The sequence below is a fragment of the Panthera tigris genome, chromosome A1 (genome assembly GCF_018350195.1).
Source record: "Panthera tigris isolate Pti1 chromosome A1, P.tigris_Pti1_mat1.1, whole genome shotgun sequence".
NCBI classification, from domain to species: Eukaryota; Metazoa; Chordata; class Mammalia; order Carnivora; family Felidae; genus Panthera; species Panthera tigris.
In genome coordinates, this window is record NC_056660.1 from 236,452,235 (window position 1) to 236,466,396 (window position 14,162).

Below are 14,162 nucleotides of genomic sequence, written 5' to 3' on the forward strand. Positions count from 1 at the left end.
CTAAATCTTGGTAGGCAACATATCTACTGCGTTTGATAAAAAACCAGAACAAATTTTACCCCATGAAACATTCAATCGTTGTTCCAAAAGACAGACCTGAGAATGTCTGTAAGAAGGCAGAGAAATGACCAAGGAGAATAAAAAAAATAAAGAAAAAAGAACATACTATATTCCAAGAACAGTGTCCAACCTAAGAGCCTGAGCTTTCTTAAGGAAGAAATTTAAGAAATTAAGTAGACATTAAGAGCACGATGAAAGAAACTGTCTGAAACGAAGAGAGAAGGTCACACAGACTAAATGGCTTTAAGGGTTCCAGGCAGAACGACAAAAGCAGCCATGGAGAATGATCCACACCCAGAAAGACTCCAGTGATGTGTTTTGAAGCCCAAAGATTTAAAACCAGGGCCACAAGCTTTTATGAGAACAAAACCGAGAGGGTGAGTTAGCTGTGGACTCCCCTTGTGTCGCCCCGGCTGATGGAAAATGGCGAAGGTACCTGATACAGAGGGAAAACTGGCTGCTATTCCAAATCTCCTTCTCATACACACTGCCTTTCACGTTGAAAAATGCTCCAAGTGAAAAGCCTTCAAGAAGCGTCCCACCTGCATGTGAAGAAAGGCTAGAGGGTGCTCATAGCCATCAGACACAGAAGTCACACTTGAAATCAAGATGATGAAGGTCGTGCTCCAGAATAACACCGACAGAGCCCGAAATCACAGAGATTAGAGATGACTGAGGTCCATTCGTCTCAAAAACCAAGGGCCCATTACGTGTTGCAAAGAATTTCAAGGAAAATATTGGTTTTGGTCTTTATGTTTGCTCACTGGTTGGTTTACGTGTTGCTGATATTTTTGTTTTGCTGGATTTTAATTTTGAAGATTTAATGTAATTTTTCTAAGCTACTAGTTAGAAGAGGAAGAGACATTTGACCAATTTTGTGCTTAGGCAGCAAGCTGAGTGATATGGCCCAGGTAATTATTATCTGGGAATGGCGTTATCAAATTGCAGTTTCGTTTCTCCGTGCGCTAAAAACGTATCTGAAAAGCTGAATCTATCGTCTACCTATCTACCTTTCTGGTATGCTGTTAGTACGTTTTAATAGTTGATCCCAAATGTGCCTATTTAAATGGTATTTACAAGTATATTTTAGAGCAAGAAATGTATAAAGGGTTAACCAGTGGTGATATTTGCTGAATCCTACTCAATAAAAAAGCACATGTATCATGTTTGAGGAGAGCCCTGCAGGCAGAAATAAAGATCCTGCTACCTTGCCTGGCTTTCTAGCAAATCATCAGATAACTATGCATTGATCTGTCGATTGATTATCTGTGATGCATTATTGTGGGTATGATGCATTTTTAAAAGTTTATTTACTTATTTTTGAGAGAGAGAGAGAAAGCACAAGCAAGGGAGGGTCACAGAGAGAGGGAGACACAGAATCCGAAGAAGGCTCTAGACTCTGAGCTGTCAGCACAGAGCCCAACACGGGGCTCAAACTCATGAACCCTGAGATTATGACCTGAGCCAAAGTCGGATACTTAGCAAACTGAGCCACCCAGGTGCCCCATGGGTAAAATATTTTTAAGGACAGTCTCTCTACCCTCATGAACTTAGAACATAGTTGGGGAAGCAAGTGCTGGACATGGGAAATTTTATATAAAATGCAATCTGGAGATCATGGTCTCAATCAGACACAGGAGAGTCTGGAGCTAATCACCAGGTGAAGGGCTAGGACAAGAATTTCTGTGTTTTCCGAGGAGGCAGGAAGCAGCAGGCCAGGGTGTTAACTTACTTGAGTGGAGGTGAGTGTGTTCGTGAAAGGAAGGCATGGAGGGGACCAGGCACAGCCAGTCGGCGAGGCGGCCAGAGCCAGAAGCCCTGCACCTTGTACCGTTCCAATCTAAGCGCATGGCTGGGGGCCACGGAGGGTGTTCAGATGCTTCTAGATTTTATTTGCTTCTGGATTTATTTTACTTTATTTTTCAAATCACGCAGATCGAAGTCCTCATTGAAGCGACCGAAGCCGCCCAAAGACAAGAAAAGGAAACCCTCAGCCTCCCCCGCCCCTTTGCCCGCAACTCCCGCCCCTGGTGCCCATCCTATCACGCCTCCTGCCCACTCGTCTCAATGTGGGGACCTCCTCACCGGTGGACTCTCCTCCCAGAACCGGAATAGAAGTGCACGACTCTGAAATTTCTCCTTTTTCACAAATATGTATGTCGATACGTGCAGATTTGAGATGCCGTCTTCAACGAGGCCGCGCGAAACGTCGTGCTATCCAGATGTCGTTACCGCTCCACATTTCACTTGGTTCATCTCCGATATGCATCATTGCAGAGTTGTGCTTTCATTCATGGAAAGTGCATTTTCCTGAATGGGAATGCTGGACCACACGCAAGGTGGGTTCTAACTGTACCCTCCACGGTCCGTACCGACTTTAAGACAGAAATTGCAGAGTCCTTTCAGGGAAAGGGCACGGGGGGCAGCACCAGACTTCTCGTCCACAGAGCTGGAGGCTGGAGGCAGAGGGGATCAGAGCAGAGGACCGTGGGATGGGAATTTCGTATCCGCGGCTGAGACACTGTTCATCTTTCAGGACAAATGAAAATAATTTTGAACACGTGGGAATACGGAGACAACACGACTGTGTTTGCCAGGTAAGGAAATAATCAAGAAGTCGTTTGCCGAACGACAAGTGAAGCAGGAATTTCAGGACAGGAGAAGGCGACGTGGTGGGGAGAGAGTGGCGCGCACCCAATCTGCCGTGTGCGGAATCACACCTGGGCGCACGGGGGCCGCGACGAGGCATCTGTAATACACGCGTGAGCTAAGGCCGTTTGAAACATACAAACTACGGGACAGCAAGTCATGGAATGGAATTAAATGTTCAAATGCCTCAGCAGAGCCAGGAGTGTGGGCCGTGGGGGGATTTGGGGAAGTAAGAACTTTCTAAAGGATTCACTTAGATGGCAGGAAGGAGAGTGGTAAGCAGGTGGCAGGCCTCGCTCTTCTGTTGGGCTATAAACTTACGGTCGGCTGCCACAGTACAGCCACAGAATGAGCAGGAACTCTCCCCAGACAGCGAACGAGGGAAAGAGAAGAACTCAGGCTGCAAGTGGGAAGCACGGCCCGCGATGGGTCAGGGAGGCCGGGGGTCGGATGGGAAAGCAAACCCCAGCTCTGCTCTTTGCAAGGAAATCCTCAAAGTGACAAGAGAAGGTTGGCAAGAAAATGTAGGCCAGGTCCTACCACGGAAATCAGACCAAATCAAGGCAAACGTAGACATATTGTCAACATAAATAAATAAACTTTGAAAAAATAATAAAAGAGCTGCCTGGGTGGCTCAGTCTGTTGAGCGCCCGACTCTTAGTTTGGACTCAGGTCAGGATCTCACCGTCTGTGGGGTTCAGCTCTGTGTTGGGCTCTGTACTGACTGTGCTGAGCCTGTTTGGAATTCTCTCTCTCTGTCTCTGTCTCTCTCTGCCCCTCTCCTGTGAGTGTGCATGCTCCCTCTCTCTTAGAATAAATAAAAATAAAGCTTTCTTTTTAATTTTATTTTTTTTAGTGTTTATTTATTTTTGAGAGAGAGAGGGGGAGAGAGAGAGGGAGCGCGAGCAGGGGAGGGGCAGAGAGAGAGGGAGACACAGGATCCGAAACAGGCTCCAGGCTCTGAGCTGTCAGCACAGAGCCCGACGTGGGGCTGGAATCCACGAACCGTGAGACCACGACCTGAGCCGAAGTTGGATGTTTAACTGACTGAACCCCCCAGGAGCCCCCATAAACTTTCCAAAAAAAAAAAGCAAAGCATATGGGATAGCATCACAGTGGGAAACACAAACATGCTTTCTTCGCAGTTTGAGAAACCAAATAGAGCAGTGGTTCTCAACTTCGCCGTTGCCTCAGTCTCTTCCCACCTACACACATTCTCACATGGCAGGCATATGGTGTATCTGTCGACATGTTGTAGGTATATCTGCATTATACCCATAAAAAGACTAAAAGTATTTTGCTCCCTAAAAACCGGCTTCTACCCCGCTTTGGGGCAATAGCACGCCCATCAATGCAGAAACAGATTTTTTAAATAAATGAAATATAGGAATATGCACAACACGGTTGGTGAGGTCCTCTACGGAGACATTAGAAACGATAGACCTCCAGGGGTGGCGTGCACAGTGGCTGAAGGGACACCATCCTCAGTTAGGGGACCCTCTGCACCTGCGGAGGACAGCGCATGCACGGGGAAACAGGGAGCGCGGCCGAAGGGCAGGGCGTGCACGCTCAGAGCTCCCCGAGCCTCTCCTCCTGGAAGGCCCCTGTGGTTAACGCACTGGAGAGACTAGCTTAAAGGAAATGAAACTGGTCACCAAGGACGACTCTACTCTTTAATGTGCTACTTTGCCCGTGAAGCAGAGAGGGGACGGGACAAGCACGATGTTCTAACCCCACCCAAGTCCCACCCGAGGAGCCACGAGCCTGGGACTCTAGCGGTACCTCGACCTCTGCTTCTCTCTTCCTCCTTGTTCTTTCTTTCTCAACCAGAGGTCAAAACTAAGAACATTAGAAGTCAGAAGGCAGCACTTAAAGAAACCACCTCTGAGGCTGTCGGCCTCTGTCATCTCCGTCCTCCAGAGCCCGTATGGAACGCTGTCCCATGTCGTGTCCGCCACGTGTCCCTGCATCAGACCCTGAGCCTGGGGTGGCCGGCGGGAACTCTGCCCTTTCCAGGAGGCCCATCCTGGAGCATGCCGGTGACCGCGCAGGGGCCCGGTGCCGGAAGAATCCCACGGAGGGAGCACACGAGTGAGCGAGCTTATCCTGATCCTGAAAGCCGTCTCGTGGATTTGTCTACGCCACAACTCACACCATGGGTGTCACATGTTCCACATGTGATGTGAGGGGTGGAATGCAGCTCTGTCCAGACTGAGACTCGTTCTAGGATCTCCCGCCTTGTTGTCTTTTGGAACAAATGGTGCCATCACCTTGCGGCGCGACGGTCATCTGGCGTCGGGGACAGCTCGGGGAGTCCATGCTGACCTGCCTTATGTCACCGCGGCCGCGGCGGCCGCCAGTCACCCCCCGCCGCTGGGAATCAGAACGGATGGCATGCAGGGGACAGCAAAGGCACGGCCACCTGCACTGCTGGCTCTTCCCCAACTGTGGCCAGTCACGACAAAAGTCCGGGTAGGCTCCGGATCCGGGGGCCCTTCTTGAAAGAGCCCCTTCACCCCAGGAGGCGGGAGGGCAAATGGGAAGTTCCCAGCAATTCCCTCCAATGGGATCACCCTGGGGATGGTCTCTGCCGTGTGAACGTCTGTGGATCTGAGCTCGAGGGAGGCCCTTCTGTGCGGATCCCAGGCCAATGTCCCTTGAGTTCGTTGGGGTTCGGACCGCGGATGGAGCGTGAAAATCAAGTCAGATACGTCTGACACTTGGTGATACCTCTTCCAGACGCTCTATGGACCCCTGGAGGAAGCAGAGGGGGTGGGTTCAAGGGGGTGGCACAGGCGTGTCTCACGGGGCCTCTGTGGTGTCCCCGTCTCCCCGTGGGACCCACGAGGAGGGGCTTTTTGTGGGCCCTGCGGTTCTGTGTCAGGTGGGTCCCGAAGCTGTCTCTACATCCCACGTGAGCGTTCCTTGGTCTATGCGGGCGGCCATTTCAAACCCGCTTGAACAGACGTGCCGTGTGGTTGACAAACCCGAGATTTGTGAAGGATGTGTGTTTGTGTCCTCTGGGGCGTGCACCTCTCTGGCACCGCTCGGCCCTCTGCCCACACTGCATGCGATTCCACGCTTGGCTTTAAAAGCAGAGAGCAAAGCATCTGCTAAAGTCCCTGGAATTATCATCCAAACGTCAACTTTTCTTTGCCTTAAAAAACAAGCCCGTTTCCTAAAGAAAGGGGGTTTCTGCGTTTCCGTGGAGGTGAACCGAGGCAGCCTGAGACCTCTTTCCTAAGGAGCGGCTGCAACGGGTTTCCAAGGTGGTGAGGGGCATCTGGCACTCACGGCCCCGGAAGCCGGGCATCTCACCCCCAGGCCGGTTCCTCGGGAGCGTGTTGCTCGCACATCCTTAAAACGCGATCCGGCCCCCAAATCAGGGCACTCGCGGGGGGAGCCCCTCACAGCCCGCGTCCCACGTGATGGATGTGGACGCAGAGCCGGAGGGACAGGTGTCAGGATGTTCCGATCCCGCGGCGCGAGCCGTAAGGCCATCGTGGGGAAGGTGGTGGCACTCCTCCCGGAAACTCGGGAGGAACTTTGGGGAGCTTCTCCCCGCTCCCCGCGCCTCCCGCCTGCCTCCTCCGCGGCCACGTCTCTGCCATCACTCACTGCCCACCGGGCCGGGCAGAACCCCACCACTTTGCAGGTGGGGCGACTGCTGCCCGTGGCAGAGACGGCTGACATATTTATTAGCTTGTCAAAGCCTCCCCTGTTTATGGAAGCCTCACCCGGCTAAACAAAACAGTCTGCTTCCCATTGGCTCATCGAGAGGCCCCCGTCGAGAGCCTCAGCAAAGCGCTTGATGAGGCATAAAATGATGATTAATTAATTTACTGCTCAGTTCATCCTCACACGGCGCGGCTGATGACTCTCCCAGCGGTCAGCCCTCGCTCGGCGGCGCGGGCCCAGCCTGCCTTTGCTTTGACCCGAGTTCGGGGCTCTCGGAGGCTCCGGGCAGGGAAGGAGGCGGAGGGCGCGAGTCTCAGGGCCCCAGGAGGTGGACAGGGGCCACAGAGAGGCCTGGGCCCCGGAACAGGGCGGGCATCCTGGAGGGGTCTCTGTGCTCTCTGGTGTCCTGGGGGCCCTGGCCCCCATCCCCACGGGACGGCCAGCTTGCACCCCCACGGCCTACGGGAGACGGAGGCCGTGGCCGCCCAGAGCTGGCTCCAGGATGGCCGGGGTGCCCCCTGCCCCAGGGGCAGGGGGCCGGTCTGCCTTCACATTGGATCTGAGCGCGAGGAGATGCCCTCCTGGCCTCTTCAGTGTCACCAGCCTGAGATCGAGCCCAGACTCACTGCTCCAAACAGGTCAGTGCTGAAGTTCAGGGAAGGAGATGCTTGAGGGAATGGGATTTCCTTCTTTCCTTCTCAGTTTAACGTCACACGGTACCCAAGTGGTTCTATTTGTTGGGTTTTAAGAGTTTAGAAAGTGTAACTTCTTCAAAAGTTGACAAGTATCTCAAACGGGAAGTCTTGGTGACACACGCACTTTTCACAGGCCTTAAAGAGCAGGTGTACGGACGGGATCCGTTTGTACGGAGAAATGACAGACTGACGAGCTCGTGCTCCTGAGGGACTCCGACGGTAACTACTCCGATGAGGGATCGCCTTGTCTCCCAGCACACCGTCCTCACAGGGCCCATCTTATGACCCAAGGGACACCCGGCCCCACGTCAGGTGACCGCCTCCCGGTGGAGGGACATGTTCTGGAGAGCAGGTGGGAGCTCGGGGGTGGCAGGAGCCCCGCGGTGTCCCTTCCGTCTGAAACGCCAAGGTGGAGGGGCTGGTGGCACAGGTGGGGTCCGAACCGCCACGGGCGGCCAGAGAACCGCAGAGACCCTGCAGGACGACCGTGTGTGCCCTGCCCCCGACCCTCCACAGCTGAGTGGCAAAGAGACCACGGGCTGTGGCCGAGCTGGAGCTGGAGGACCCAGCCCTTCACCACGCTGGTCTCTCCAGGACACCTGAGCTGGGGTGGCTGGTCCTCGGGGCACGACGAGGGAGACCGATGTTGCCTGTCTGGGTCAGGTCGCGGGCAATGGGGACCAGAAGAGCTGAAGGTGCGTCACTGATGTGCAGGAGACCCACGTGGACAGACGCCTGTCGGGGCCTCCGTCTGATCCGGAATGGCACCCTGACGGAGCATGGCCTCGCACAGCCTGGGGTCGCCTACGGGCCACTCACTCCAAAGGGCAGAGAGCAGAGGACAGCACCTACAGGGGGTCGTGCCGGAAGGTCTTTGCCTGTAGATGGGGACCATCTTAACCTGAGGTGGCCTTGGGTGTGGAGCGAGCTGGCGAGTCTCGTGAAAGGGTCCCCATCCTGTGGGCGTCTCCTCAGCATGGGGTTTGTGTGTTCCATCACAACAGTCGGATGTGACAGGTGCAAAGCCCTTCAGACTCCACTCATTTCACCAGGCCTCAAACTCGGCGGGACGGAACGTTACATCAAAGAGACACCTGCTTCATTCCTCCTGGAAGGGGGAGTGCACATTCCTTGGGAAAGGTACGGTCTGGGCCCCTCTTAACTAAGGTGTTACTAGTAAGTAGAGGGACGTCTGTGGAGCACCGATGGGGGGGGGGGGGACATCGCAGACGCCCTGTGCTGTCCCGCAGAGCGGGACAGGATGAGTTTGGGGCAGGGGTGGACAGTTCATGGGAGCTTGGTGGCCACAGGGAGCGTCTGCCCGGAGGGAGATAGGGACAGAGCCAGCAGCAGGGGCCGCCGAGAGTAAAGACTGTGAGTTGGGTTCGTGGGGACCTCCCAGCACAGGGCGGTGGGTGGGCGGGTGGCCCAGAGGCCATGCCCGGGGTTGATGCTAAGGACAATGGGGCGTCACGGAGGCCGGGGGTCAGGGCACAGTTAACCAGAGCGCGGGGGTTGGGGTGCGGGGCGCCGTGTCAGAGGCACCGGTGGCAGGCCGGGCCGGCCCCGAGGGCCAGGACGTCACCTTCCCGGGGAAAGCCCAGCAGCAGGAGGTAGATGGCCGTGGAGGCATCCACGCCTCGCCCGCCAGGCCAGGGCAGCCGATGCGTGCGGGTGAGGGGCGTCCGGGGAAGGAGCCCCAACAGCAGGCTCTGCTCCCGCCCACACAGGGTCCCAGGGTGGCCGGCGGGTGGCCAGTCGCTGGACCTCAGTGGTGCCCTGACTTGCGGCCCGTGAGTGGGGAGCTGTGTGTGCCGGGCTCTGCTGGGGACACACGGGGGCCTGTGTGCCCGGGGCGTGCTCCCGCGGGGGAGCCCTCGTCTCCTGGGTTAGGAGCCCGGGCTGCCCTTCAGGCCGACTTGGTGGCAGTTATATGGGACTGAGAGCGGCTGCTGCGAACGTGATGGTCGGTGCCTGGCTCCTGCCACCAGTGGAAGGCGTCCAAGGACGTGTCCCCAGGAGGCGGGAGGGCGACTCTGCCCTGGGCTGTCCGGCCCTAACCGCTCGTCTCCCTTCTCAGCCCCGCCCCCGCGGTCCCATTCGGAGGGTCACTTCTGCGTCGCTAGGGTTTTAAAGCACCAGTTCTGTGAGGTCGTGAGAGTGAGAAGCTCTACAAGGCATATTTTGGATTCCTGAACATGTATTTTTCTTTAAAAAAAAAAAAATTAGACACTGTATTTTGCCAGACCTAACCGTGGGCCGGTTTAAAATCGGAACTTAATTTCTAGAGAGTGGCTAAATGTGGCTGAGTGCTTCCTAAGACCAATTAGGACCTCATCCCGGAAAGGCAGTCTGTGCTAATGGGGCCTCTCCCGCTCCCGCTACAGTAAGTAAGCCGGGCCTCCCTCGCACGTGGTGCCGTAACCCCATCTGGCTCGCACCGTTTTCTAAGAATTTCTTTCTCCTACTGACTGTCAGCCATGTGTCCAGCACATTCCACTGATGAGTGCCGCGCTTCCTCCTGTGCATAAATAATTCAGCTCCAGAATCAGTTGATCCAAACTTCCAGGACAGAGAAATTGGGGCAGAATGGAGATCGTTCTCCTTGTTCCAGAATTTACAAACTGTCTTGTAATGTAACGTCATAGGAAAAAGTTAGGAAAGGTGCAGTCGACAAAGAGCCGGTGGGCGTGCCGGGCCCAGGCGCAGGGGCCCCTGTGGTCTCCCTGAAGCCACCAAGGGCAACCGCGTGTGGGGACCTGCCCCGCCCCCATCTCAGCTGGGGAAGGTCACAGGTGCGTTTTCTCTCAAACACTGGGAGGCTGCGGGGGGATGAGGGGAAGGAAGAAAATTGAAATGACAAAGCCATGGAGGGTGAGAGGTGTAGGTGGACAGGAAGAGACGGGAGCTCTGAGCACAGGGTGACCAGCCTCCTGGGGACTGAGGGTGCCTCTGGCCCACAGCAGTTGCGTTCTGCGGCTCACGGGGGCCGCCCCCAGATCACAGCCGCTCCTCAAGGAACCTGGAGGCCTCTCGTCCTCCACGGGTTTGATCATAATAAGGTAAGCACGTTTGTATTGTACTGGTCTGACTTTTCATGAACTCTGAGAACCGACTGATGAGTGAAATTTAATGTTTCTTTTCCAGGAGCTTGCACTAAATCAACAAAAGAATACTGGAAACAACCATCTGTGTATTTTGTGAACAAATGAAGGAGCGATTGGTCATAAATGAGAATAATCGCATACACTCTGTCTCTACCTCTTGGAGGAGTTCTGCTTTTCCCGTGAGCGGGTCCAAGGGTGGTACAGACTTGTTCGTTATTGTGGCAGAAAGGTAAACAAATAAAATGTTTATTTTTCCCTTGTGATTTCAAAGCATCTTAGTAGGAGAATTCTTTTTATGTTTTATGTTTTTTTTTTTTTTTTTTTTGAGAGAGAGAGAGAGAGAGCGAGCAAGCAGGGCAGGGGCAGAGAGAGAGGGAGACACAGAATCGGAAGCAGGCTCCAGGCTCCGAGCTGTCAGCACAGAGCCCGACGTGGGGCTTGAACTCACAAACCGTCAGATCATGAGCTGAGCCGAAGTTGGATGCTAAAACGACTGAGCCACCCAGGGGCCCCAAGAAGCTTTTCCCTAAAAATAATCTTTGAAATACAATAATGGGGACAGTATTTCGTTTAAAGAAAACTAACCGAGTTTGCACAACAGAGACCAGAAAGCAAAACAGTGATTGAATACGAACCGATGGTGATTTCTTTCGTGACTGGTTCGGTCCTCCTGGCCATGCTGACACGTGGTCACGACAGAGCCCCTGGTCACATTTCACAGATACAGAGACGCAGACCCCGAGACATCCAGGCCGCGGTCACATGGCATCCGGGGCCCCCACAAGTGTCCCGCCGTTCGTCATGCCACCGGTGCAGGAGACCCGCAGCCCCTCCCCCAACTGCCCTCCCCTCCCCCTCCCCACGGGGCCACGGGGGGAGCCCAGGGGACGCGCCAGGCGTCCGACAGCCCCATGGCCAACGCTGGATGGCGGGCTTGCGCCCTAACTGGCTGTGGAAGCAGCTGGCTTCTGTATTTTCCATCCGACGCGATGTGGCTTCTGCTTCTGCTGAGAGGCTCCTGCCACAGAGGTGGGGCCGGTGGGGGGCAGGGGTTTGTACGCGGGGTCGCACTAGGCAGAGACTCACTTGCATTGATGCAGACCTGCTGCCCCAGCTAAAACACAAAAAGAAGCCTTATCGAGTGACCAAAGCCAGTAAAAGCAGAACACAAAGCTGTCGGCTTAAGTCTGAGGAGGACGGGAAGACCATGTCTTGGGTTGACAGAAGCCGGGATCGCCTGGGCGACCATGTTTCTAGATGGTTCTGTCTTGAGATACGGGCTGTTCATTGTGTCAGGCAACATCCGCTTGGAAACGTGCTGGGACGCTTCGTCAATGCCCAGCCTCCGCGGATACGGATTTGAAGCCAATATCCCTCCTGTGGAATGGATTTTAAAGGAACGTCTACCCCAGTGGGGTTGGGTCTCCCTCCACTTAAACTCGACGGGGTTTCTTTGAACTCACTGCACACAGACACGCACATGAGTGACGGGCTCTCTTACTGTAGACGCCGTAGGAAGCAGAGCTCCGGACCAGGGGATTGGACGTCCCGAGTCCCTGGAACAGTCCTAATCCCACCCGAAGTGGGGCCGAGGGACCTCTGCAGCCAGGTGCCCCTCCCCCTCTGCCACTTCTCCTGTGACAGTGAGATCACGGGCTCACCGGCCGCCCGTGAGACCCGTTACTTTTGGAGCCCTCTTCCTGCATCTTGGGGCCACCCTCTGGCCTATCCCCAGAGCCCCCCTCAGGGGCGGTGGATGCCATCCTGCGCCTGAGTCCCTGTCGCCTGTTCCCTGCGTTGACCCGGGCCTGGCCTCCTGTCACGCGCTGCTCACAGGACCCCGGGGGCAGCCCCGGCTGAAAACTCCATCCTGCAGAGGAAAGGCTGCTGCGGAGAAGAGAAAGCTTAGGCCCAGGACCCCACGGCAGGTGGGGAGCGGCAGGTCTGGGCTTGAAACTCAGGCGTCTGACCCGGTGCCCGTGTTTTTCCAGCAGGACTTTGTGTCTCACGCCCCACAGCGCCCGGCCCCACGCAGGCAGGACAGACACGCCGATGCCGTTCCAGGCGCTGGTGCTGTTCCGGGCACCGTCTCCTCCCTGGTCACGGTGGCGGCTCCCCTTGGGACGCCCCTGTGCTCACTTGTGGGGAGGAAGGGGACGGAGAGCAGGAGGCTCTTTTGCTGATTTAGCGTCAGCACTTGTCTGGGGTGCTCCACGCCTAAGTAGGAGCATGTCAACGTCAGGCTACAGAGGGGGAAACCGAGGCCGAGGGAGCTGCCTGCCTCTTGGGGGGGCAACTAGGCGTGCTTCCGTTCCTCCCTCAGAAGAGGCTTTCATGGGAACATGGACCCTGTCTGTGCGCGGCTCCAGCCGGCGGCTCTCCTTGCTGCGTGGAAATGAACCCCACCCCGCGCCGGCGGCCCGGGATCCGCGTCCCTCATCCCCACAGCCCGGCGGCTCCTCCTTCGGGCGGCTGGCGAGCGGACCGCGGCGGCCGGGCCCTCTGGGCTCCCTCTGGGGCTCTGCCAAGCCCACTGTTCGCACCAGGCGACTCTCCGCTCGGGGATCTGCTTGTCCTTCTGGAGGCGCGGTGCGTCCCTGTGAGTCACGGTTTGCTCAAGGTCAAACGTCGGCGGCCTCACGGGCTTGTGCTTTAAATGTCTGCCACTAGACGTGCAGCCAGCCGGCCGGGAAGTCCCAGGAGAGGGGGTCCCCGGGGAAGTAAGATCGTCACAAACCGGGCTCTCGAGAGGTCCCGTAGGGGACCCACCGCCATGGATCTCCAGCCAGCCTGTCTTCCCGACCGAGGAGGGACGTCGGGGACAGGAGCCAATAACTGGCGAGGGAGGGAGGACGTGGGCTTGTCCAGGGGTCGGTCCCACCTCTGGGAACCAAGAGCAAAAGAACACCTGCAAGGAAGGCCGACCCCGGGTTTGGACACTGACCTGCCGGGTGTGGGGTCCCCACAGCCTGAATGGGAGCAGCTGTGGTAGAATTTTCGGGAAGAAGAACACAGGAGACCTTTGCGTGCTTCGCAGGCTCCCCGGCGTGGAGGCCGCGTCACCCTCTGCAGGTGCCGCACGTCGGAAAAGCTACGGCCCAGAAGACGATGCCACGCACGTCGGATGACTCGGGACTCAGACTCGGGGACAGGCGTGCGGGCTGTGGCTCCTGACCCAGCCCTCCGGCGAGCTGTCGCTTTCTCTCAGCCTGGTCGCACCCGGCTGTGCACATCAGGCCCCAGGTTCACATTTGGGGACGTCACGGAGGTCACGTGGAACCGGCCGGGGCGGGAATATTTACACCCTAGACGCAGAGAGACTTTGTGTCCTGGCTGTTCAGGCCGTACCCATCTGCTACTGTCCGTCTCTGGTGGGTGTGCTGTCTGCGCAAGGGACCAGCCCGTGGGGAGGGAGGGCATGACGTCACACAGGCCAAGGGCACGGCACACGGTCCACGCCTGATAAACAGGCGTGGGGGCCGCTCGGTTTTGCTTCCAGGAGCCGTGCTGGGCCGGCTCCTGTGCTCGGTTCGCCCCGACGGACCCCTTCCGCTGCACCAAGAAAGCCAAGCATGAGGCAGATGTCGCCTCCAAGGAAAGCAGACCTCCCTGCGCGATTCACTTTCAAGGTGAATTTTGCAGGACTTGCGGAGGCAAAAATAAAACCCAGCGAGAAGTGGCAGAGACGGAGGGAATGAGCCTCAGCTGAGTCAGAGGCACGACAAGGGCCCAACTCCTGCCTGGTTTCCAGGAGGCCTCGGGAGCAGGTGTCCTGGCCTCCCTCCCGCCCGCCTCCACCGTTCCACAGGTGTCTGGGCCACCGCAGAGGCTCAGATGTCCCCGAAGAGCGCTTTCCCTTTGCACTGGCACACAGAGGACTCGAGCAGACACAGGCACCGCGGGGAAGGAGATCAAGGCGGGCTCTCTACAAACCTGACTGTGGGCTCCGCTTTCCAGAAGGTTTATGTCCTTG

The 14,162-nt window shown here is 56.3% G+C and overlaps 1 protein-coding gene across 1 annotated transcript in view; it reads left to right on the forward strand.

Moving 5' to 3' along the window:
* Positions 1 to 10,268, forward strand: part of IRX2 (iroquois homeobox 2) — a 91,236-nt gene extending 80,968 nt beyond the window's left edge. Inside the window, exon 5 of the mRNA XM_042997959.1 lies at positions 10,230 to 10,268. The gene's annotated coding sequence lies outside the window, so the exon portion shown is untranslated. The remainder of the gene's footprint in view (positions 1 to 10,229) is intronic.
* Positions 10,269 to 14,162: the final 3,894 nt, after the last annotated feature.